The 25856-nt window shown below is 34.3% G+C and overlaps 1 pseudogene; it reads right to left on the reverse strand.

Annotated features, from left to right (window-relative positions):
• The window catches only part of LOC116467774 (glutamate decarboxylase 1-like), a 51841-nt pseudogene extending 44653 nt beyond the window's left edge, over positions 1–7188 (reverse strand).
• Between the last annotated feature and the right edge of the window lie 18668 nt (positions 7189–25856).

Raw genomic sequence — 25856 nt, forward strand, 5'->3', positions numbered from 1 at the left:
ACCCCGGGGGATCAAGCACTCACTGTACTTATATTCATGCTTAGACCCAGGTCTCTAATGATTCCTTATACTGTTCTTCTGTCCTTTCCTGACTCACTTCATTTCTTCTCAACCTTGCCCTTTCGCATGGCATACCCTAAAAATAAAGTAAGACAGAAGCTCTTGCCTCCAGCTCTGTTCAGAGATGCAGACTAAGAAAACCCACTGACTATTAGAATTAAGATTTTAGTTCTAAGAGGAACAGAGTAGGAAGCAAGCCTTATTCACTTCTATTTCAACAGGGCTTAATTCCGCCAGAATGTAATGTGTCAATTTCAGCTTCCACATATGACCTTTGTGATCCTATTTCACCTTTGTGTAATAGGTATTACTATTTTCAGGAAACAGTGACTTACTAATCTTCACAGCATTGTAGAGTGGTAGAATTAGGAATCCAATTTGATTTTCTCTAATTCCATCTTACATGCTTTTGTACCATCTAAAGATTATGGTAAGAGATATCCAGTCATTAAGAATGAGGAAACTTTTTGAAAATAAAAAACCATCTATCTCTTAAATTATTTCTCTTTGCATCTACCACCTATGCTTTCCACCATTCCTCTATTTAAGCTCAATAATATGTATTTTCTTCACATAGAGAATGATTAAGTCTCATAATAATGGGATTCCAAACTATGGAATATAGTTTATAAATTTATTTTGTATAATATATAACATATAAAATATAGCCTATTGTCTGGAAAGACAGTATTGCTCTATACAGGTTTAACTAAAGAGCCATTACAAAGCAAAAAAAAAAAATTAAAAATAGCAGTAAGCGAAGTACACTATTTTTATTTGCATTTCATATTTACAAAATACTAATTACCACAATGGACTATGCATCATTAAAATCTCAATGATAACTAAACAGTTAAAATAAACCTCAGTTTTCCCACATAACAGAGCAGGCTCTTATAAATATTTAGTTCTTGGTTTTAAAGTTTGAAGTTCTACCAGCTATCTCTTTTGATTGCTAAATTATATTAACATCTGACACAGACTATTCCTTTCAATTTAATATCCAATCATCTCTCTATTCTTTTTTACTTTGAAAAATATTGCCCTAAAATTAACTTTACTTCAAAACACATCAGCAGTATATCTAATTTTCTTATGGCCACAAGTTTTGCCATGGCAAAAGTCAATATTTTAAAATAATATGTCAAAGTTAAATCTAACCTTTCTTTAAAAGTGTATTCAATACGATTGAGGTTCTAATTTATATTCAGAGAACTTTTCATATATATGTGTATGTGCTTTTTTTGTTTGTTTGTTTTGTTTTGTTTGTTTGTTTGTTTTGAGACGGAGCCTCCCTCTGTCTCCCAGGCTGGAGTACAGTGGTGCAATCTTGGGTCACTGCAACCTCCATCTCCAAGGTTCAAGCAATTCTTGTGCCTCAGCCTCCTGAGTAGCTGGAATTACAGGGTTGAACCACCACACCCAGCTAATTTTTTTGTTTTTAATAGAGGCGGGGTTTCACCATGTTGGCCAGGCTGGTCTCGAACTCCTGACCTCAAGTGATCCACCTGCCACGGCCTCTCAAAGTGCTGGGATTACAGGTGTGAGGCACCGTGCCTGGCCTCTATGTGTGTGTATTTTTAAACAACTACATACTGTGGGCTGTTTTGAGTAGTGTTGAAATGATTCCACTCCTAGAACTTGACTCCCAGTCCACACCCTAACATCTGAGGCTAATCAAGTAAATTCAGGCCCTGAACACTGCCAGAGAATTTTCAGACAACCATGTAAACTTCACACATGTCACACAGGAAACACATAGCAGCTTCTTTGCATTTCTCCCAAGTTTCAACTATTTGTTTTTGACACAGCAAGCATCGTATCCAGCAAAATGGAACTTCCACTACCTACATCTTCACTCTTGCTTACGTGTGTCTAATAATCTCACATTTCCTAGGTACAGAGGGCTACTCACAGGTTGGTATTTGCAGTGGCTGTCAACCATTACCCTGCAAGTCCAATCATATCTAACCCACTGGACAGCTGGTTAAAATAGCGAGGACGTCTTGGAGACAAAAACAAAATTGCAATAGGCCAAAATAAAAACTAGAGTTAAAAAATACTGAAATTTGATAAGTTTTTCACTTACCAGGTACTCATGTATCAAGCACACTTAAATTATGTTATTCAGTAAACATTATTGAGGAGCTATCCTATACAGAGACATTCCTAAGTATTGGAGATATGGTGGTAAACCAATGGGCATAGTTGCTGTCATGCGGATTTTACAGGCTGGTCGCAAAGAAAGAGATTAAACAGATAATGACAGAAATGTGTTTGATTACAATTGTAAAAAGTGCTACATAGGAAAACAGTGGTTGTGGTAAGTGCATTCCTAGGGGAGTGAAAGTAGCCAGGGGAGTGGGCCGAGGAAATCTCCAGAGAAGTCTTCTTGGAGGAAGTGATTTTTAAGGTAAGATCTAAACTTCAGCATTGCCAGACAAAAAGATTTGGAAAAGGAGCAAACTGAAACAGATCTCAATATGCTCAAGGGTGAGAAAGGTCCTGCATCTGAGGAAGGAAGGTCAAGGATGGGGGTGTGTATAACTACTTCCATGGACCACTTGGGCAAAGTGGGGAGAAGCCATCTAAAACATTAAATTTTCACTGAAAAGCTGCTTATATGTTTTTGGGGGCATAATATTAGATCCTTTTACAATGATTTTTAAAGATTTATATTAGTAAGTAATCTTTATTAGTTGTCAAATTGAAAAATCTGTATTTGATATAGTTTGGGTATTTGTCCCCTCCAGATTTTGTGTTGAAATGTCATCCCCAATGATGGAGATGGGGCCTAATGGGAGGTGTTTGGGTCATGGGGGCAAATGCTTCATGAATGGCTTGGTGACATCTCTGCTGTAATGAGTGAGTTCTGGTTCTATTAGTTACTGGGAGATCTGACTTTTAAAAAGGCTTGCACCTGTCCTCCTCTTTCTCTTGTTCATTCTCTCACCATGTGGCATGCTGGCTTCCCTTGGCCTTCTGCCATGAGTAAAAGCTCCCTGAAGCCCTCACTGGAAGCAGAGGCTGGCGTGTTTCTCGTACAGCCTGCAGAAATGTGAGCCAAATAAAACTCTTTTCTTTATAAGTAATTATCAGATGTAGGTATTCCTTTATAGCAAGACAAATATATTCACACAATATCCAACTTAGTTTAAAGTAATCTTCCCTGGGATTCCTGGCTTAATGCGTGCAATCCCAGCACTTTGGAATATAATTTATAAATTTATTTTGTATAATAATGTATACAACATATGAAACAAACCATATTGTCTGGAAATACAGTATTGCTCTATACAGGTTTAACTAAAGAGCCATTATTAAGCAAAAAAAAAAAATTAAAAATAGCAATAAGCTAAGTAGGCTATTTTTATTTACATTTCATGTCTACAAAATACTAATTACTATCACGGGCTATGCATCGTTAAAATCTCAGTGATAACTAAACAGTTAAAACAAACCTCAGTTTTTCCGCAGGGCAGGGGGCCGAGGAGGGCAGATCTCTTGATCTCAGGAGTTTGAGACCAGCCTGGGCAACATAGTGAGACCCCTGTCTCTACAAATGATACAAAAATTAGCCAGGTGTGGTGGTGTGTGCCTATACTCCCAGCTACTTGGGAGGCTGAGGTGGGAGGATCGCTTGAGTGTGGGATGTCAAAGCTGCAGTGAGCCGTGATCACCCCACTGCACTCCAGCCTGAGTAACAAAGCAAGACCCTGTCTCAAATAAGTAAGTAAATAAAAATTAATCTTCCCCTTCTTATCCCCTAGATTATCTTTTGCACTTCTTTCATATTTTACAGACGACTTGTGTCACAGCTCTTTGTGAGTCCCTCTCTTTTTTCCTCTAGTATGTTACATTATCCACGTTTCAACAGTGTCCTCTCCTAGAGCACCTTTGTGGGTTCTTAACAAACAGGAACTCAATACGTACTTATCACGTGGATGAAATGTAATGTCTGGAAGGTGTGAGCTGTGTTAGCCAAGTGTTCCTTTCTGTTATTTATCACTTTCTTAGCATCTTTATTTTTTCTCTCTGCTCTTCAGATGTACAGAAATGGAAATGGAAAAGTGGAGGGTGGGTCTACAGATTTACCCTACATTTGCAATGCTAGATAAAGTAAAAAAAAAGGAATTTAATTTATGTAAGTCAGAAATGCTTCCCAATTGCCCCACTATTTTTCAGAAATACCATTTGCTATTTTTATTTCTAAGCTGAATTTATTTTAATTTCACATTTACTTTATACGGTTAAATTTGAGTCTACAACAGGGTATTTTTTTTCTAATCTTATAAAGGCTTTCTTTTTATTTTGTTTAAAAATGGTTTTCTAGTTATAAATATACTACACGTTTTAGAAATACACAAAATACAAACTATACATACAGAATAGTGATTTTTTATGCATGTATAGGAGACAACCTGCCTACTTATCAATTCAACTACCTATTTATAATAAATACATTCTACAAATGATATTTACAGATATCCTAAAATTATACAAAGATAGTTTACAAATGTGTTTATTATAAATAGGTAGATATAGACACATATATTGTGTATGCATACACACATGGAATTAACAATATAATTAAATATAACTGAGATATTGAACATATTATTTCGTGGCATACCTTTTTATAACGATCAATATCCTATGAGAAATTCCCCATGACTTCTCTAAAACTTTAAATGGTAATATTGCATAGTATTTATCTCAAAGGATATTCTCTGTTTATTTAAGATAAATTTAAAGACAAGCATCCTTTGTTTTCTGTTATTAAAATACAGGCAGCAATGAGCATTCTCAAATGTAAATCATCTTTGTGCATTAGCATGGCAGATCAGTTTGGTCTGAAAATAAAATATTAGTGATATTTAAAGTGCTGGGGTGTAACAAATGTCATAACAATGTCCATATATTTGATATTTATCAAATATAAGGTATCCATTCACAAACGATTTCTAATTATTAAAATTATACATATTTTTCAAGATAATATAATAAAAAATTAATAAGCCCAAGTAGGGATAATGTATTTAGAGCCACTTTGTTGGTCCTTTTTTTCAAAGACTATGTTCATTCCAACACACTATTTAGTTTAAGATTTTAGAAAAAGGGTTCCATAGACCCTATTCAAACTTCACTTGCCCCTGAAATTATGATCACTTTAAATGGCTAAGAATCTAGTTACAGTAACTGGGTGTGGTGACTCACACCTGTAAAGCCAGCACTTTGGGAGGCCAAGGAGGGTGGATCACCTGAGGTCAGGAGTTCGAGACTAGCCTGGCTAACATGGTGAAACTGTGTATCTACTAAAATTACAAAACATTAGCCTGGCATGATAGTGGGCACCTGTAATCCCAGCTACTTGGGAGGCTGAAGCAGGAGAATCACTTGAAGCCGGGAGGTGGAGGTTACAGTGAGCCGAGGTCGCGTCATTGCACTCTAGCCTGGGCAACAAGACGGAAACTCACTCTCAAGAAAAAAAAAAGAATCTAGTTACAGTAAAGCTAATTTAATCAAAAAACACAATTTCAGAAATGTAAGATATATATATATATATGGTAATTTTGATGCTATGTATTTTACTGGTACAAAGGGTAATCAATTTGGCATCAATATTGAACATTATAAAACTAAATGAAAACTGATAAAAATTACACATTTACTTGCCATTAAAATGTAATTTCCTGAATCAAAACCATTTACTTTCTTTTATTAATTTTTAGAATTTTAATTTTAAAATAATTTTGTTAATTTGAAAACAATTTATAGATGATAATCGAATCTGAAAAAATCAAAGTTAAATATTTTAAATAAGAATAAATAAAACTATGATCATTTTTCAACACAAATGTAAACTCAAAGCTATTCATCCAATTTACATTTCAAAAACATCAATCTGAAAAATCACCTGTTTTAACACTGTATTTTAAGGTATCTGTGCAATCAACAAGTAACTGTTCCAGAGATTCAGGGTGGTCAGGCAGTTCTAAGGTAAACCCATCCAAACCTTCAAGTAGTTGATGAGGATGATGGGAGTCCAATATTTTACTCTTACCATCAAAGGTTTTTTTTTACATACTGCAAAAGAATATCTACCACTTGCAGCAGAAAATATTTTGTTAAGTCTTTGTCATTCTTGGATGGCAACAAATCTAGAGAACAGAGATAAACTACAAAGTCAGTAGCTAAATGGCAAAGAAAATTTCCAAGAGATATAATTGTAAACTAAAGATCATCATTGTAAACTAAAGATATTAAAGTGCCATGTCAAATAGCAAGTAAAGTAGCATTTTCCCAAATCTTATCAACAATCTTCATTCAATGTCCCATTGGACAACCTTTATTTTTCACCAAAAATTAACCATTTAAAATTAATGCCATTGGAGCAGGTGTCCCTTCAAGATCTCCTAGAGATGTACTTTACTTTATTTGACTGTACTGCCACAAAATGATCTGGTCATTCTACTTCTAAAAGTAAATTAAATGGTCAGATCTTAAAGAACATTGCTATAAAGACACACGCACACGTATGTTTATTGCGGCGCTATTCACAATAGCAAAGACTTGGAACCAAGCCAAATGTCCAACAATGATAGACTGGATTAAGAAAATGTGGCACATATACACCATGGAATACTATGCAGCCATAAAAAATGATGAGTTCATGTCCTTTGTAGGGACATGGATGAAGCTGGAAACCATCATTCTCAGCAAACTATCGCAAGGACAAAAAACCAAACACCCCATGTTCTCACTCATAGGTGGGAATTGAACAATGAGAACAACATGGACATGGGAAGGGGAACATCACACACCGGGGACTGTTACAGGGTAGGGGGAGGGGGAGGGATAGCATTAGGAGATATACCTAATGCTAAATGACGAGTTAATGGGTGCAGCACACCAACACGGCATATGTATACATATGTAACAAACCTGCACATTGTGCACATGTACCCTAAAACTTAAAGTATAATAATAAAATTTTTTAAAAAAGAACATTGTAATTGCTTTGATAAACATGTAAAGCACATGAGATTTATGTATTAAAAATAACAAAGGGATACATTTGTTAATGGCATTCGTACCTGAAGCATAAGCATTTGATAAATTAGTCATTACATTCCCAGTGTGAGCTTCTTTTTTTCTCGTCTTTCTCAGTTGACTGAAAAGTACAGATAGACATTTTTCCCATCTGGTTCTTACCTAAGTTAAAAAAGTTAATATTTTGGGCTTATTAAAATGTGTTGATAATGTGTATTTCCTTCCTTATCTGTTATTAAATAGATGCTTCTAACAAATCCATAGTAATTGCAACTCCTATTTCCTTTCTCATGTAATCTCTGGAAGACAGATATGAACTGGAGAGAAAATTCAATTTTATTACAACAATATAAAGAACAAATGATACACTTATTGTTAGTTTTGTATAAGTTTAGAGTATAGCATTAGGAATATAATAATGAAAAAATATGTTATCCATAAATTACAATGCCCACTACAGAATAAGATTGTTATATTAACACTTAACTTCTTATGACAGTATCTACTGTATCTTAAGTGGGCCCCAAATGCCTTGCACACATTTTGATCCTCACAATAAACTTTAAAGGATTTTTTATGCAAATAACAAAATAGATAAAGAAGTTAGATAATAGTAACAGCTTTCTGAGCACTTACTATGGCTCAGGCGTGTTTCTAACCATTTCATATGTATTATTCAATCCTCATAACATACAGTTAGTTAGGATGTAGGCACTACTATTGTTAACATGAATAGTGATATATGGTTGATTTTGGATTTATAGGTAGATCAGATTAAATCCAAGGGCCATTGCAAATTAATAGTTTAAAATATTAAGTTCTAAAATTCTCTTTAATAAAACCATTGAGCCAAACTTCCACTCAAACACGTCATTCTTAAGTGTCTTTTCGTGTTCTGGGAAATGCAGTGGGGGAAAGGAAGTACAAACTATCGTTCCTGAAATCAAGGTAATTACCCATAGCTATATGTAGAAAATATAAGGTAGCTAGAAAATGATGTATGACTACATTTTGTACTTTTGATTTTCATAAACTTGTAGTATTGTTTCCAGGTTTAACGAGATTTTTCTTAAATAAAATGAACTATTTTCCTTTCCAAATATTGCATTTGTTAAGACTATAGCAAGATTAACTTGGTTTAATTTTTGAAACTGATACAATGTTTAGGCACCTTGAAATGTTTATTCATTGTAAATGAAATTTTTTATTATAGTATTTTGATAAATACAAATCCAATATATTAAGAAATTGTGCATAAATTGTACAGATTACAGTAACGAGATGATTTACGCATCATGAAATATATTTAAAAATAAATTTTCATATTACACATTGACCCTATAGACATATATTAGGTTAATTCTACGTATTTTTTTTCTAGAAGATACGGGTAGTTTTACATTTCCCTGCTATAAACAATAAATTCTGAAGTGACTAAGAGTGTCACTTCTTTTAAATAATCAATGGAAACAAATTCACAAGTAAAATTTTTTTAAAAACCCTTTACATGAAGCAATATTGCAGGAAGTTTGTATATAAATTATGTAGAAGCCAACAAATTTTGTATATTGGTGTAAGAATTACACTCCACTAATAGCTTCACTACATATTGGATCTACAATCTAAACCTATGTTAAACTTTATATTTAATAACAAAATAGTTAAGTGCACAAGTAATATGAAGATTGCTAATATACTTCTGTCAAAATATTTTAATAATAATTATATAAAATTAGACTGTCATTTTACAGTCTTCAGTTTTTAACAAGTTGCAAAATATTACTCAATGTTTTTATAAAAATGTGCTCTCTCACCTACTAGTAATTTCCATGTCTTCTTACAAAATTTCAACGTACTTGCCAGGCTATATCCACATTTCTTGAAATCCATGTGCAGTGAAAAAAATTGCTGTCTGCTTTAAGAGAACATTTGGAGCCAGAGAGTGTTTTCTTGCAGTGAAAAATAACTCAACCATTGAAGATTTTTTACTGCTGTAATTTGTAATACAGACTCTTTTAAAGTCTTTTCTTTGAGTTCATAGGAATAATTCTATTATTTGTAAAATGGATGGGGATTCAATGCTTGTATTTCATTAGAGAATTAATTGACAGATGGTTGTAATGTATTTGTATTTAAACATCACTTGCTTTAGTGCTTTTTAAAAATATAATTTAATGTTAAAAAAAAGGAATGGGCTTCAACTTCCTTTAGACAATTACAACTTTTATCTGCAAGATTGTGTTAGTTACGTAACATTCTAGGGTAGAAATTTAAAAAAATGCATGGGACTATTAATAGCATGAGTCAAATCCTTGTAACACAAGAATCACTTTTTACTTTTGTATTAAAACTCTAATATTTAAAATAATCCATAATGATTATCACTTTGAGCCCCATTACCAGGTGTCTATTTTCTCAAGAATTTATCAAGTATCAGCTTATCTCTGTCGAGTAATGTGCAGGTCAACATTATTCGTATTTATTAAATAAGTTTTACATATGTTCCTAAAGGAACATGAAAATATTGATAATTCACATAACAAAAACTTCTGAAAATATGTTAGTCTCTACCCTAGGCATCTAGGTGCAATTTATAAACAGATTAAGTAACTCTTAATTCACTCTAATAATGATAGAAAAATATTGTAAATTGTAAAAATCTGTTGACAACTTTCAAACATGATTTGGGCCCATTGTTACAACTTTTTTTCTTTTTTATTAAGGAGTTCACTAGAGCCTCTAACAGAAAACAAAGCCAAAAAACCCCACTGTATTTGATGATTTAAAAAACCACTTCCTCCTTTGCTTTCTTCCTGCTTTCCGTGGAGTTGATCCATGATTGTGGAAATGGATAGAACTAGGAAAATAGGGAACAAAAGCTCCATGTCCACAACTATGTTCTCTTTTCTTCAATGACCTACTTCTTTGCTCTAATAGTGTCACTATGTCTCTTTTGAAAGATTATCGCATTATCTTCATTCAGAAAAGAGGAGCTCAGCCTCATGACTCCTGGACATCTACTCATCTCTGTTAATAAACTCACCCATGTTATTCTAGCATATGTACTACCTGTGAGTTAACCCTCCACTCTCCTAGGCACTGATAGGATTCTATCCTGCAAGGTTTCCTCCTTCCCTCCTCTATTCTCATCCTTACCTGTTCCTTGCCCCCCAACATTATAACCACCAGCAACCTAGCTTCAAAATGACTCAAATAATCCCACTTCAAAGGAAATGGATTTTGAGCCATAAAGTCTCTTGAGCTATTATTCCACTTATTTCCCTTTATGTCCTAGCACTTGGTAATTAGATCTTTGTTTATAGACATCCTGAGCATGAAACTAACCCTCTCAAGCCTCAAAGGGAAAGTAGTTTTTTTTTAATTTTTACTTTAGCCTAATTTTACACATTTTTAGCACACATATAAATTGAAATTGAGACCACTCAAAAATTTTCTCTGCAAAAGGCACCTAAGTGCTTTCTTACATTATGCTACATTAGATAGAACTAAAAAAAATAAAAGAGAGTAATACTTTTCTCTTAGGGTTGATAATAATAAAACCTATAGATTTCTTTTTGGTTGGTGTTTCTTCTTTTTCTTATGTATTTCTTTCATTGGCCCCCGTCTGTGTTTCATACAGTGTTAACAATTCTCCAAATGTTGAAATCTGAAAGAAGGTGTATGAATTAGGTATTACTATTGTCTTGTTCTGTATCATGTCTTCTTTTACCTCAGTTTCTCCGTCAATACAATGGACATGGTAATAATATCTACTCATGGATGTGTGCTATCAAAGGAGATAATAGCTCTAAAGTGTTTGTTACAATCTTTTCTATATATTTCTCTGGCAGTACTGACAGACAAAACAAAAGCAAAATAAACAAACAAAAAACAGTTTTGATGATGCTACCATTCTGACCAAAAACTTTTAATAATTTCCCATCTACTAATATTATAGTCTTAAAGTTGACCCTTTCCTTGCCCTACCTCCCACCACTCATCTAGAGAATGTCTGTGTCTCAAAAGTAGGACCACTCACTCTCTTGCACACTTTACCTTTTCTTACTTCCCTTTATGATATTTTGTGTAATTTCTTCTACTATAAATAACTTCTCTCTTTCTTCTAATCCAAAGCCCATATATAATATATATTTACTGAGAACTTATTATACACGAAGCACTCTTCTAAGCTAGATTCATATTTGTTCACTTAATCATCCTTGTAGTCTTGTAAGATTTACTGCCATTTCCTCTGTCCATTTTACAAATGACAAACTTAAGGCACAGGGAGATCTTATAGCTTGTCATGGATCACACAGCTAATAAGTGGCATGTCTATGATTCAATTCCAGATAGTCTGGTTCTAAAGTCCTCTCTTAACCACCAATCTGACTTCTGTCTTATAGGGTTCAAGTGATATCTTAGTAACTCTATAAATACTTCTTTATCTCTACCACTGAGATGAAGTGATATTTATTTTCCTCTGAATTATCACACCAAATATCTGTCAATTTTTGTAGCGCTTACCTGGCAGTCTAATGAATTTATTAGACACTCTGCCTTCATGTTTGAAGGAGTTACAAAATGTTCATTCAGTATTGTCCTCAAGGAAGTACAATTTGGTAGAAAAGAGAGTAGTGGGAACAGAAAAAAAATATTTTAATAATGTGAAAGGTGCTACATTTATAAGATTATAACCATTGACTCTAGTAGAGACATGGGACAGGATGGTTAGGGAGGGTGTTACCATGGTGTTCTAAAAGCATTTAGCAGAAGAGTTAAGGCAATCCGGAAGGCCATCTAAGGCTCTCTAAAGAGGTTGATATGGCACGGTAATTGGCATTTATCTAGACGATGCAGAAAGAGAAGCATACTCAAGGAAAAATAAAAGAAATGCATAAGGTCTTGAGAGACCAATTAAACAAATAAGAGAAAGCTACAGTATATGGTATGGCCTAGAAAACCAAAACCAAGAAATCATCCTACAGGGTGGGAAGGATACATGAGTGTGTTTGGTATTCATCCTCTACAGCCCAGAAAACCAAAAGGAAGAAATCATCCTACAAGGTGGAAAAGATATGTGAGTGTGTTTGGTATTCATCCTTAGAGCAACAGAAAACCAGAGAGAGGTTTGAACTATGGAGGAATGACATGATTGTGGTTTTCTTATGGTTATGGAAACAATGGTGATGGGATGATTGTTGAAAGTATTAACTAAGTGTTTCAGTAAACCTTTGTGCAGGAATTCTGCATTTACCTAAGAGATTCACAGAGACTAGAGATAGAGACACATGCTAGCTGGCAAAATTCTTTCAAGTGAATTCCAATTCAAGTACATAAAATTATGATGGCACTATATAATGTAAATTATAAAATAATATGGAATTATGGGGAAGAGAACCACACTTCAATTCAGAGAATAAGAAGGAAAATAATTGATGGGCATTGAGCCCTTAGTATGTAGCAGGCTCTATTTTAAACCCTTGATAAGCAGTAACTCATTTAATACTCTCAACAACTTAATGAAGTAGTTTAGTAGTTAAAATAGTGTACAGGTGCTTTAATAGAAACCAAAGTAATAGGGACTTCAGTCAATGTTAAGATTTATTTCTCTTCTGTATAGAAGTCTTGACTGGTAGGTGGCTAAGGGCTGTCACACTGTTGTCCTCCATAAGGTCATGCAGAGCTCTGGGTACCTTCTTTCTTGCCATTCCTTAGATCAATTCTGTCTGATAGAAATATAAGTGAACTAAATGTGTAATTTAAAATTTTTCTGTTAACCACAATTTTCAAAAGTAAAAATAAACAGATTAAATTAACATTAGGAATATATTTAATTTAACCTAATAGGTCCAAAATGTGATCATTTTAAATATGTATTACCTCTCAATTAGGATGCTAAATTTCACTGGAAATACTTGGTCATATTTAGGTTTCACAAAAATTTTGTTTGGAAAATGTTAATATACACAAATTGTTTCAACATACAATTTTTCAATAGCTAATTTGTTTTTAAATTTAAAGTAATTAAAACCAAACACAATTAAAAATTCTTTTATTCAGTCACGCCAGCCAATTTCAAGTGCTCAGTAGCCCCATGTGGCCAGTGGCCACTGTACTAGACAGCACAGGTCAAGGGTATAGCCTTCAATCCACTCTTCATCTACTAGCTCACTAGCACTGTACCTGAATTCCAGAGTAAGAAATGGGGGAAAAGGGGGATAAGAGAAATTAGCCTAAGGCTTAAGGTAGGAGGCTAGGATAGAAATCACAGTCTCATGCTCGATGGACATCTTCCTCCCTTTGTTTATAGGCAAGGAGGAAGAGAATAAGGGTAAGGATGTGCTACCAACACAAAATTGAAAAAATGGATATTGGAAAAACTAGCAGTCCACGTCACTTTTGGATACTCTTGAAGCACTATTTTTCAGACAAGAAAAGGGAGACACAAAAATTTATGTTTCTACTTTTATATATTTGTTAACTAGTAAGTTGAAAAAAATAATATTTCTACCATAATATAACGGATGTTTGAAATTTGAATCCAATGTATCAGATTTTGACAATTGTTATCTAACGTTTATTTTTTTGCTTTACCTGTGTTGATACTCTAGCTCTTAGATTGCATGAGCTTTAAGGAAATGAAAAAAAAATGTCATTCAATTCTTTTTACACTTTCACGGTGCCTAATATCATTCAATTCTTTACACATTTGCAGGATGCTTAGTTATACTGTAAAGTCTAAAAAAGAACTGTTATTCTTTCACCTAAGCCATATTTACTAGGCTTTCTTTCCACATAATTTTTGATTATCTGAGTTCAAAAGATGCATGTGAAGACAGAAAAAGTAACTACAACTAAAAAACATAAACAGCAGCTTAATAAACACTCAGAAGTCTTATTATATGTTTACTTTGTGAGGTTTGACTTCATCTGTTTTCTTAAGTCACTGATCTCTTCTGGAAGAACTGTTTTCATCTCTGGGGAATTGCTCTTAACAATATAATGAAACACAAAGTACAGAGAAGATCGTGCAGGCTTTGTGGGAAGGTCTGGTTTTTATATTCATGTGATTATTTTCATTGTTCATCTCACTGTAATTTTTTTGTAAGAATTTGTAAGCTTTTTGTTTACCTATATTGAAAGAAAAAAATGTCACGATCCTGTAATAACATCAAAACTATGTTGTTCTTTGTGGGTTTTGTGTCTAGAATGCATCTTTATTTCATTGATCTTGAAAGTGAAAAAATAGTTTTGCTATGTTTTAGTTTTTGTAAATCACATTCACATTATTCTGATATATAATTTGTACCATGTATCTACAGTGTAGAAACTCATTCACAGAAGGTGCAGAGATAGAATAAATTCATTCTACAAAATGCAACTCACAACTATCAGGGCAGAATTTTTACCCCAAACGAAAACCAGATCATCCAACCTTAATCCCTCCATTTTGCTGAAACAACGTTAACATACTAATTCTGCCGTCCCACCTAGCAGCTTTCTAAATAAACTCTAGTCATTTTTTGAGTATTTTAAATTATTTTCAGGTAAAGTATGGTTTTTACTTGAACATAAAATATCAGTATGTAAAGCAGGCCGGGCGCGGTGGCTCATGCTTGTAATCCCAGCACTTTGGGAGGCCGAGGCGGGCGGATCACGAGGTCAGGAGATCGAGACCACGGTGAAACCCCGTCTCTACTAAAAATACAAAAAATTAGCCGGGCGTGGTGGCGGGCGCCTGTAGTCCCAGCTACTCGGGAGGCTGAGGCAGGAGAATGGCGTGAAGCCGGGAGGCGGAGCTTGCAGTGAGCCGAGATCGCGCCACTGCACTCCAGCCTGGGTGACAGAGCGAGACTCCGTCTCAAAAAAATAAATAAATAAATAAAAAATAAAATAAAATAAAGCAAAATGATTTTTCAGGTTTAGTTTCATCTGAACTGAACCATACCTAGAGCATCTGTGGTAACTGGCTGATGGCAGCCAAGGCAAATGTCACGTGATCCTAGGTATGTAAACCAAGAAGACAGGGAAACAGTACCCAGTTCGCTACAGGTAACCGTTATAAGGAAACAACTTAATCCATAACTCTGAATGAAATATATTTGGAATGGATAGTAATTAAACCAATCAACTTTCTTTGTATTTTAGGATTTAAGGTTTAGCAGGATATATCAGGTCATATAACATGTGTTTTATCTGTACCTCCCAGCCTACCCAAATCCCCAAATCACTAAGATTTGCTTTGAAGATTGCAACAAGAACTGGAAGAAAAAAAATTAAAAATGGCCATTAGGTAAATTTTTTGCCAATTAAATTGGCCAAACAAAACATGTTACAGAGTTGGTAGTGTTTTTTTAAAAAGAAAGTCCTACAACCTTCACAGGAATATAAATTCATATGGCCTTTTCAAAGAGTATTTTCTTATTTAAAAGTAAAATTCTCCCTTGATCCTATAATTTTGCTTTGACAAATCTAAATTAAAAAACTGTGTTACTTGTCATTGTGAAGAGAATGAAAATAATCTAAAATATCCATCTACTGAAAAAAATTAAATAAAATATGGCATACTATTTTATTTATTGTAGAAGCACATATCTATGTAGAGTCAGAAAAAGACATCCCAATACTTTAAAATGTAATATATCCTAGGATATGTGTAAGAAAATCCCATTTTTGGTTGGGCGCGGTGGCTCACGCCTGTAATCCCATCACTTTGGGGGCCTGAGGCAGGTGGATCATGAGGTCAGAGATTGAGACCATCCTGGCTAACACGGTGAAACCCCGTCTCTACTAAAAATACAAAAATTAGCCGGGCATGGTGGCGGGCGCCTGTGGTCCCAGCTACTCAGGAGGCTGAAGCAGGAGAATGGTGTGAACCTGGGAGGCACATTTTGCAGTGAGCCGAGATGGCACCACTGCACTCCAGCCTGGGTGACAGAGCAAGACTCCATTTCAAAAGAAAAGAAAATCCCATTTTTATGAAAAAGTACACGTACACACACACAGTACATTCAGTGAACAATATGTGGTAACTTAGAGACAAAAAGAACTCGAATGAATACACCAAATTATCTATTACTAATAGGGGAATATTTGAGAATGGTAGTGGTAAAGGTAGTATTTACTTTTATGTATTTTTTTTAAGATTATGTTTCCTTAAAAACATGTAATAAAATATATGGCTGTGCACTGAACACCAAGCTGTGAGTGCTTAGAGATTTCATGAGGTTAGGCAATGAATATGTATAGAGGAAATAAAACTTACTAAGTAAGCTGAACAATACCCAGAGCTCACATGGTTGATATCCATATCCCAGTTTTGAAGTAGGAGAATGGAGAGACCAATTTGAACACATGGAACATTCAGTAGAGCTCTCAGGAAGAGCCAGAAAGGCTACAAGTTAGGAGTAGGCCTAAATTAGTTCTAGAATAAAGGCTACTCTAGGACTAACAATGCTTAAAAGTCAGAGTTGCAAGGATAATGTGAACTGCCTACCTAAGCAAAACTCATACTCTTGAAGGATGACATCTATATACAAAACAACATAAAATTCACAATGTCCAGCATCCAATAAAAAATTTAAAATATGCAAAGAAGTGGAACAATGTAACCCACAACCAGGAAAAGAAAATTAGTAAGTGGAAACAACCAAAAATAACAAAGTTGATGGAATTAGCAGAAAGGAATTTTGAAAACATGTACCACAAATATATTCAAAGATTTAAGGAAAACATAAGTATAATATAAACAGATATGGGAACAATAAAACTAAACTAAATTGAATTTCTAGGGCTGGCTGAACAAGTAAAATTTATAAAATGAAAAATTTACTAGATTGATCTAATAGAAATTTAGAGGTTACAGAAAAGGAAAAAGATAAGACTAATGAATTTGAAGGGCATTAAACATTAAAGACTACCTAAACTAAACTAAAGGGAGAAAAAATACGGTCAGAGTCTAGTGGCACATGCAGTAAAATAATAGAGTTTCATATACGTTTAAATTAAGTTCCAGAAGAAGAGGAAAAAGAAAACTATTTGAAGAAATAGTGGCTTAACCTCAAATTTGATTAAAACTATAAACCCACAGATCCCAGAAAGTTCACCAAATCCCAAGGTGGATAAACAAATGAAAAACCACACCAGAATGTATTTATCAACTTGCTGAAAGCAAATAAAAGTTTAAAAAAATTTACAGCAGTCAGAAAAAAAAAATGTACAGGGGACTAAAGTTGTAAGAATTTTTAAAGTGCTTTAAAAGTTTAAAGAAAATAAAATCACTGAAAACTAGAATTCTATATTACATTTTACATCACAAACAATAGTGAATTTTTAAGTAGCACTACAAGAGACATTAAAGAATGTTATTTGGGCCAACTCAAAACAGTAAAAAAGATTCTTCTTAAACTTTGCTCTACATAAAAGAATTAACAATGTTAGAAATAATAAATGTATGGATAAAATTATCAGATTATTTTTTCTTATTTTCAATTTTTATAAAACAAAAAGATTCTTCTTCAACTTTGTACTACATAAAAGAATTAACAATGTTAGAAATGATAAATATATGGATAAAATTATCAGATTATTTTTTCTTATTTTCAATTTTTATAAAACAATTCCTCATTTGAAGCCCTAAACCAAAAGGTAACTGTACTGTCTTTCTCTTCAGATGCATCAAAGAAAACCAACAATATGAAGACGTAAGAATGAGGAATGCCTGTTGGATTTGGTAGGATGGCGAGTATTGGTTGTATTTGCCAGAAAACGTTTCAGTGAATTATTAAGAGCAGAAGCCAATCTGTGGTGGGTTGATAAGTGAATGATGGCAATTTCCAGACATACATCTAATTGTCAGCATGCATTTCCCACCTTACCTTTCAAAATCCTATCATCATTATATTTAATAGAAAATAAAGTAATATTAGATAACATTAAAAAGATTGCAAAATAGAAAATGGAGGAATGGTGATGCATAATCTCCATACAGATCTGTAGAGACATAAAACAACTGTCTGGAGTAACTCTGGAAAGGTACAAGTGGAAGCACCAGATAGTGCAGAAAGTGAGGGTATGGTGTGACATAGAAAACAGATGATTGATTGAATATTGAGCCCCAATATTCAATCCCCAATATTGAACCCCAGATGATTGAATATTGAATATTGGTAGATAAAGATTGAACCCCAAGATTCTCCTCCTTGTATAACCAAGCAATCACCGTTCTCTTCCACTCTCTACCTCTGAGTTCCCAATTCCTACAGAATACTGAAGTTTTATGCCTTTAGGAAGTGAATTTGGGAGATTTTAAAGTGACCAAGCATATTAAAAGCAAGGGTGAAGCAAGGGGCTACAAACTGAGGAATTAAGTGTAATTCATACTGAAGTCTAACTCTTTCCACTGATATGCTTCCAAAACCACCAGCAAACATACTTTTCCTCTTTCCTCAGGAACCTCCAAAGGACCCAAAAGCAAGAGAATATAAGAGGCCTCCTCATCACAAATAAAAGAACTGAGAGAAAATGTTTCAAGATGCTCCACTGGAAAAACTCACCAGGTGCCTATAACTAATTTCTCTAATTGGCATTCTCACTCTTACATTCAAAACTTTCACAATGAACATACAACACAATCAATGATGCCCAGCCAATAGGGAAGTGGGTCTTAAATAATCAAATAAGAAACTGAGAACATGCTTCAAATAGAAAAGAAAGAGAGAAAACACAAAAATAACTTATAATATTTCCAAAGAAACAAGAGGTGATCAAATATCCACAAAACAAGAACCATAGCCAAAGCAAATAAGCAGAATAAGAAAAATTTCTTAGAAATTAAAACATGGCATGTCAGAATCACTTAAGCACCTAATGACAATATATGTTAAAGCCCCAAATACAGTTAAACAATACACTACTTATCTGTAGGAAGACTTATGAGCAAAGAATATATAGAGAACTAGCATGTTGAGTTACAGATTAGCATCCCAAATGCAATTAACTATTGTTTTAATTTAGAAACATAATTACAATGCAAAAGGTAATATTTTAGTTCTTGGAAACGTAATAGGCAAAAGATGAAAAAGATACATACACATGCATTAGGCTATGTAGATGCCTTAACGTTCCCTTTCAGAGTAAAATTCAAGATAATTTAAACAATGAAATCCACCAAATGGCCATTTAAATAATTGTGGAAAAAATTTTATATGCCTGCTCATATTACAATTGAAATTATCTTGGAAAGTGTTTTCAAATGAAGAAGACATTACTATTTTTAGAATCTTTATTCTATTTTATCAAATGTCACTTATATTGGTCTTTCATTACTCTTCAGGTTAGACCCTATTCAAGAGTATTAATGTGAGGAAATTGACCCATTTTTCATTTACTTACATGTTACTTAGAAATTTGAAGTAATTTCTCATAGAAAAATATTCATGTCATATATTGTCTATAAAAATCACTAAATGTAAGTGCTATATTTCATTATTTTAAGTAATATTATTTATATCATTGGATTCTTCATGAATTTAAAATAAACCTTTATTTAACGTGTTGTTTAAAAGTGACATTGGGTAACTAGCCATAGACTAATTTGATTTAATGTAGAAAGAGAAAAATAAAACTTTGAAATTTGAGAAATGTAAATGATTGATTTTATATCACTTCAGTTTTGTATCATACACATTAATAAAAGTTTAATATTCTGTGCCATGAAGTTGGAAGTAAGGATAAAACATAAAAGTTGCATACTGAAGGAGAAAGATAGGTTGACTTGAGGGAAAGCACTCATCTACTTGTTAGAGATGTAAGCTAAACTAGCCACTTTTTCATGGAATACCTTTACCTCAAAAAAACAAAAAACAAAAAACTATGAACATCTAGATTTGTGTGTTTGCCAGACTGTTTTTTGTTTTTGTTTAGAAATGAACAAAGTGAATCTTTCAATATAAGGGAAAGAATTTATATTTGATTATAAAATTTGGACTTTCAAGCAAATTTAGGAAATTTTGTTCGGCTATTGTGAGCTTGACAGCTTCCCAATAAATATTTTCTTTGACATAAACAGTAATACTAGAAGATCTCCATTAGTCATTAAACCAATATTTTCCAAATGACCAATGCATATTACAAGTCATGCATTTCAAAGCGCAAGGTGAACCAATGGATTTTAATATAAAAGAGAACAAAAAGTTCAGTGATATACTTTCAAATTCCACACTTCAATTAACTGTTAAGAAACTGCCACTTCTCATTTTTTGTATGTATCAAAGAAAAATAACCACAATTATATTAAAAGACGATTAAAATATGCCTGCCTTTTCCAGTTACACAAGTGTTCCAGCTGGATTTTCCCTGTTTTATTTTTGATAAAAAATAGATGTACATACTTTTGGAGTACATGTGATATATTCACATAATTTGTAAAGATTAAAGGCCGGGCGCGGTGGCTCATGCCTGTAATCCCAGCACTTTGGGGGGCCGAGGCGGGCGGATCACGAGATCAGGAGATGGAGACCATCCTGGCTAACACGGTGAAACCCCGTCTCTACTAAAAATACAAAAAATTAGCCGGGCGAGGTGGCGGGCGCCTGTAGTCCCAGCTACTCAGGAGGCTGAGGCAGGAGAATGGCGTGAACCCCGGGGGGTGGAGCCTGCAGTGAGCCGAGATCGTGCCACTGCACTCCAGCCTGGGTGAAAGAGCGAGACTCTGTCTCAAAAAAATAAATAAATAAATAAAAAGATTAAATCAGCATAATTGAGATATTTATCACCTTAAATATGTCTTTTCTTTATCATAAAAACATTCAAATTATTTTCTTCTAGCTATTTTGAGATATAAAATAGATTATTGTAAACTCAAACACTAGGTCTTATTTCTTCTATCAAACCATATGTATTTTTTAAACTATTAATAAATGTCTCTTTATCCTCCCCTACCCTCTACCCTTGCTGGTGTTCCGTTTCCACCAATCCACTCTCTATCTTCATGAGATCCACTTTTTTAGCTCCCACATATGAGTGAGAACATGGGATATTTGGCTTTTTATACTTGGCTTAATTCATTTAACATAATGACCACGAATTCCATTCATGTTGCTACAAATGATAGGATGTTTTATGCATGAATAATGCTCCATCATGTATACATACCACATTTTCTCTGTTCATTCATCCATTGAGGGACACTCAGGTTGATGCCATGCTTTGGCTATTGTGAATAGTGCTGCTAGAAACATGGAAGTGCAGGTATCCTTCAATATACTGATTTCCTTTCTTTGGGGTATATATTCATTAGCAGAATTGCTGAATCATATGGCAGTCCTGTTTTTAGTTTTTTGACTAAAACGAATCATATGGTAGTTCTGTTTTTAGTCTTTTAGTTTTTGTATGGCGTATTCCAAAACTCCATACAGTTTTCCATAATGGCTGTACTAATTCACATTCCCACCAGCAATGTACAGTTGTACACTCGTTTACATTATCACCAACAGTTCCCCTTTCTCCAGCATCCTCACCAGCACCTGTTATTCCCTGTCTTTTTGATAAAAGCCATTTTAAGTGGGGTGAGATGGTATCTCATTGTGGTTTTAATTTGCATTTTTCTGATAATTAGTAATTCTGAGCTTTTTATTTATATACACCTGTTGGCCATGTGTATGTCTTCGTTTGAGAAAATGTCTTCTTTTACCCATATTTTAAGTGGATTGTTTTATTCTTTAGATGCTTCCATTGACACAACATTTTGAACCATACAGAACCCAAAAGCAGATATAAAAATTCAAATGTTTTCTATTAAGCCAAACATGCAAAAATCTTACATTAAGCCAGATTTACCAATGTATAACATTGTTACCTTTCTTACTATTTTTATTTTTGTTATAGGAAATAAAATATTTTATAAAACCATAGTATTTATGTATGTCACCCAGGCTGGAGTGCAGTGGCATGATCTCAGCTCAGTGCAACCTCCACCTCCATGGTTCAAGCAATTCTCCTGCCTCAGCCTCCCAAGTAGCTAGGACTACACATGCACGCCACCACACCCAGCTAATTTTTGTATTTTTAGTAGAGACAGAGTTTCACCATGTTGGCCAGGCTGGTCTTGAACTCCTGACCTCAGGTGCTCCACCCGCTGCAGCCTCCTAAAATGCTGGGATTACAGGAGTGAGCCACCGCACCCGGTCAATTTTAAATAAATAAATATATATTTTTTAATTATCAGTTGTAATTTGTAATATTTCTAACATAGCCGAAATTGTTAGATGTAACTCACATACAACAAAATTCTTTGATATCTTAAATAATTGTTATGAGGTAAAGCATTCCTGAAACCAAAAAGTTTTAAAACTATTGCTTATAAAGTGCTGCCTTCCTAATATAACTGTTGTAGATGTAAAAGTATTCTGAAATGGAAATTTTAATGATATTCTTATTTAAAAGGAAACAGTAAGTTAAATTTTTTTTCTTATGGAGTCTTATAATTCATTTTTTAATAATATACAGATGTAACAACTCTGCCTAGTGTTTGCATTTGAATCTCAAATAACAATCATTGAACATAAAAAGGAAAAAAAATAACATCTGAATATCACAAAATAACTCAATATCACAAACTGGCTCATGAATATTTAATTTGTACATTAATTGATCTACAGATAAGTAAGGCTTGCAGAATGAATGAATAAACTCATAAATATTTCCTGAATTATTTATCTATTTGGTCTTTTGTAGAAGGCAGTAGGTGTATTATGCAAAAAAGTTGCTCCATAAATATTAATACATGACATATTAAAAGTCAAGAAAAATGCCCTTTTCTTATAATCACTGGCCACTGCTACTCTAATAATAAGCAAAAATGAAAGATGGAGATTTACATAATTGAACATCATTTGAAAATGAGATATTAGCTTGATTCATGTTTACACATCCAAAACTTCAAAACTCTTGGACATGATGATGATTAACCAGAAACAAGCAGATTATGGCACATTTATTTTTCATCTCTCTAGTTTAGATGGAAGTGAGGATGCAGGTCTATTCCCCTATTAACTGTCACTCACTGAGCCTCCTATGTGATGTACATATACAAGATGACATGGTCTTGTATATATGGGCAAAATATATGTATTTCTTTGTGAAAGTTTACTTTATTGAATTAAAGGGTGATTAAAAGTAGATTAAAGAATGTTTCTTTATTTTGCTATTTACACACTGTGCATGCCTCCCCCAAATAGTCTTTTATTATTTGAAGTACTACGTATTCCTACAAGGCTTCCTTAAATAATCCCTAATATCATAAGGTTAAATATTTTCTATTTCCTCAGTATTGGCATAGAAAATCTTAATTTTTTTTTTGTGGGGGTGGGTGGTTGTCAAATATCTTACAATCTTTTCTTGTTTATTTATTTATTTTTCGTAGAGACAAAGTGTTATCATGTTGCCCAGGCTGGTCTTGAACTCCTGGCCTCAAGCAATCTTCCCACCGTGGCCTCCCAATGTGCTGGGATTACAAGCATGAGCCACCTCTCTCAGCCTGATTTTTAATATACATTCTATCTCATTAACTACATTGTAAGTTCCTTGAAGTAAACTAGCAGTGTACTTGGCTTTGTTCATATTGATATGGTGCAAAGCTGATAATTTAGCAGATGACTATTTTTTGTTAACCAAAGTGACTCAAATGACCCAAGCAAGTTCTGTCAGCTTAACTCGAGTATCCTGGTGAGGGAACCCAAAAATAAACTTTACCTGAGGAAAGCTAGGAACCAAGAATACCATATTCATATTTTGTATTATTGTTACGAAAGAACTTAAGTACCTTATTTCCTATTGGAAAAGAAAATATATGTCTACGTTCTATAGCCTTAATCACCAAATATTACATTATATGAAGAAATAAACTATTAGCAATGAGACCCAGAATGAAATTTCATTAGCGTTTCAAGTGAAATCCTTCAAAATCTCTCCCATTTCCTCTGCCTATTTTTTTTATAGTGAGTGGTATTAATCTCTCTACTCTAAAAGGATGAAATGTGTAATGAAAGGGCATGTGCCACCCTAAAAAATGCTTTAATATTCAGTGATGATGTTTTTTGCTGTAAATTTAAAAACATAAAAATTATTTGGCTAAATTTGTGACGACAGATACTTTTTATTATATTCTAACAAAAAGTAGTTGCAGGCCTTCTAACATGTTTATTCTTGTATCTTCCTCACATCTATTAATGACAACTCATTCCCCTCATCATCATAAGTACTAGTTTGAGTTTCCCCAAAACAGACCCTGAGACAAAGACTTGAGTGCAGGTAGTTTATTTGAAAGATAATCCCAGGAAGTAGAAGTGAGGGAGCAGGGAAAGTGAGATGGAACAAAACCCAATAAACAGTTGATACTGTGGAAAACTGGGACCCATTCCTCTTGATGATGCTCAAAGGAAACATGAAGAACAAACCTTGGCATTGTCCCATGTTGACCTACTGCCTATTCTCCCTCATAAATCGAAGGTTACCCACCCTGGGCATATTCAATCCCTGGCTTTCAGGGACGTATTGATCACAAATTTGGCTCACAAGATTGTACCCCCATCAAAAAAGCAGAGTCCATGGTACTTAGATGCTTTCATTATATAGGATCTTATTGTAGGTGAACGCCACTGTGGACCAAGCAATTAAGAGGTGAGGCATCTACAACATCTGCCACATCAATGTTCCCTTTTTAGAGTCAATTTTAATGATGTCTTTACCTCATTCATCTTATAAGTTGTCAACAATATCTCAATAGCTTCCTAACTGAATTCCTCCTTTGCAATTATGTTTCTGTCTAATCCTATAAGCAGACAGGGAGGGTCTGCAGGGATTATAGGAATTAAATCAACTTGAGCAGTCAGCCTGTTTTACAGCTTTGCAGCCTGTTTTTTTTCCCAAACCCTGCATGGAATGTGGTCACCCAGTTGATTGAAATCAGCTTCTCACATATCCCAGAAACTTATCCAGACAAACATGAGTGAACGTTCCTCAGTACCACGCTGAGATCTCCACCCCAGGAGGAGCTATAGATTCATCACTATAACGTGTGATGCATGTGCTGGCAAGACTCACTGCATTGTGCAACTGGGACCCCTTCTCTACATGCAGTGACTCGCCCTTTCCCCTCTCCATGGCCCCATGGAACCCTCCTGTCACTTGTCTTCAGGGAGACAGGGGTTTGAAGAATATTCCCAGGGCTCTGTTTACTTGTGGCAAGCAATAAAAGTATTGATCAAACCTGTGTTCTCGTGGAGAGTTGCCTATTACTCACTGGGCGAATGAACTCCTATTTTTCTAGGTAACAATCCCACAAACTACACCAAGTTAGTGATACTTACATTCATGTATTAATTTATCAAAGGACATTTATTGGGTGCCTGTAATGGATCAAACACATAGGTCCGGAACTGGCCATTCCAGACCTGGCCAATCATATGCCCTGTGATCATTGTCATTCATCCAGGATTGATATATACCACCCAGAATTTTTTAAACTGGGACACGTACTGAAACCTTTTTACTTCACTAAGCTACAATTGTCTGACCACCCCAGACTGCTGGTATTGTGTCCCCTGCCACATGAAGTCTGTGGAGTGAGTGAAGCTGAGGATCGAAGATCAGCGGCAGAGAGAGCAAAGATCCAATCGATTCCTGGTTCTGATTGCTGAGGAACTTGAGAATGGACTTTTCTTCTGGAATGTTTCCTTCTG

The sequence above is a fragment of the Hylobates moloch genome, unplaced genomic scaffold (assembly GCF_009828535.3).
Source record: "Hylobates moloch isolate HMO894 unplaced genomic scaffold, HMol_V3 SCAFFOLD_5, whole genome shotgun sequence".
Classification (NCBI taxonomy): Eukaryota; Metazoa; Chordata; class Mammalia; order Primates; family Hylobatidae; genus Hylobates; species Hylobates moloch.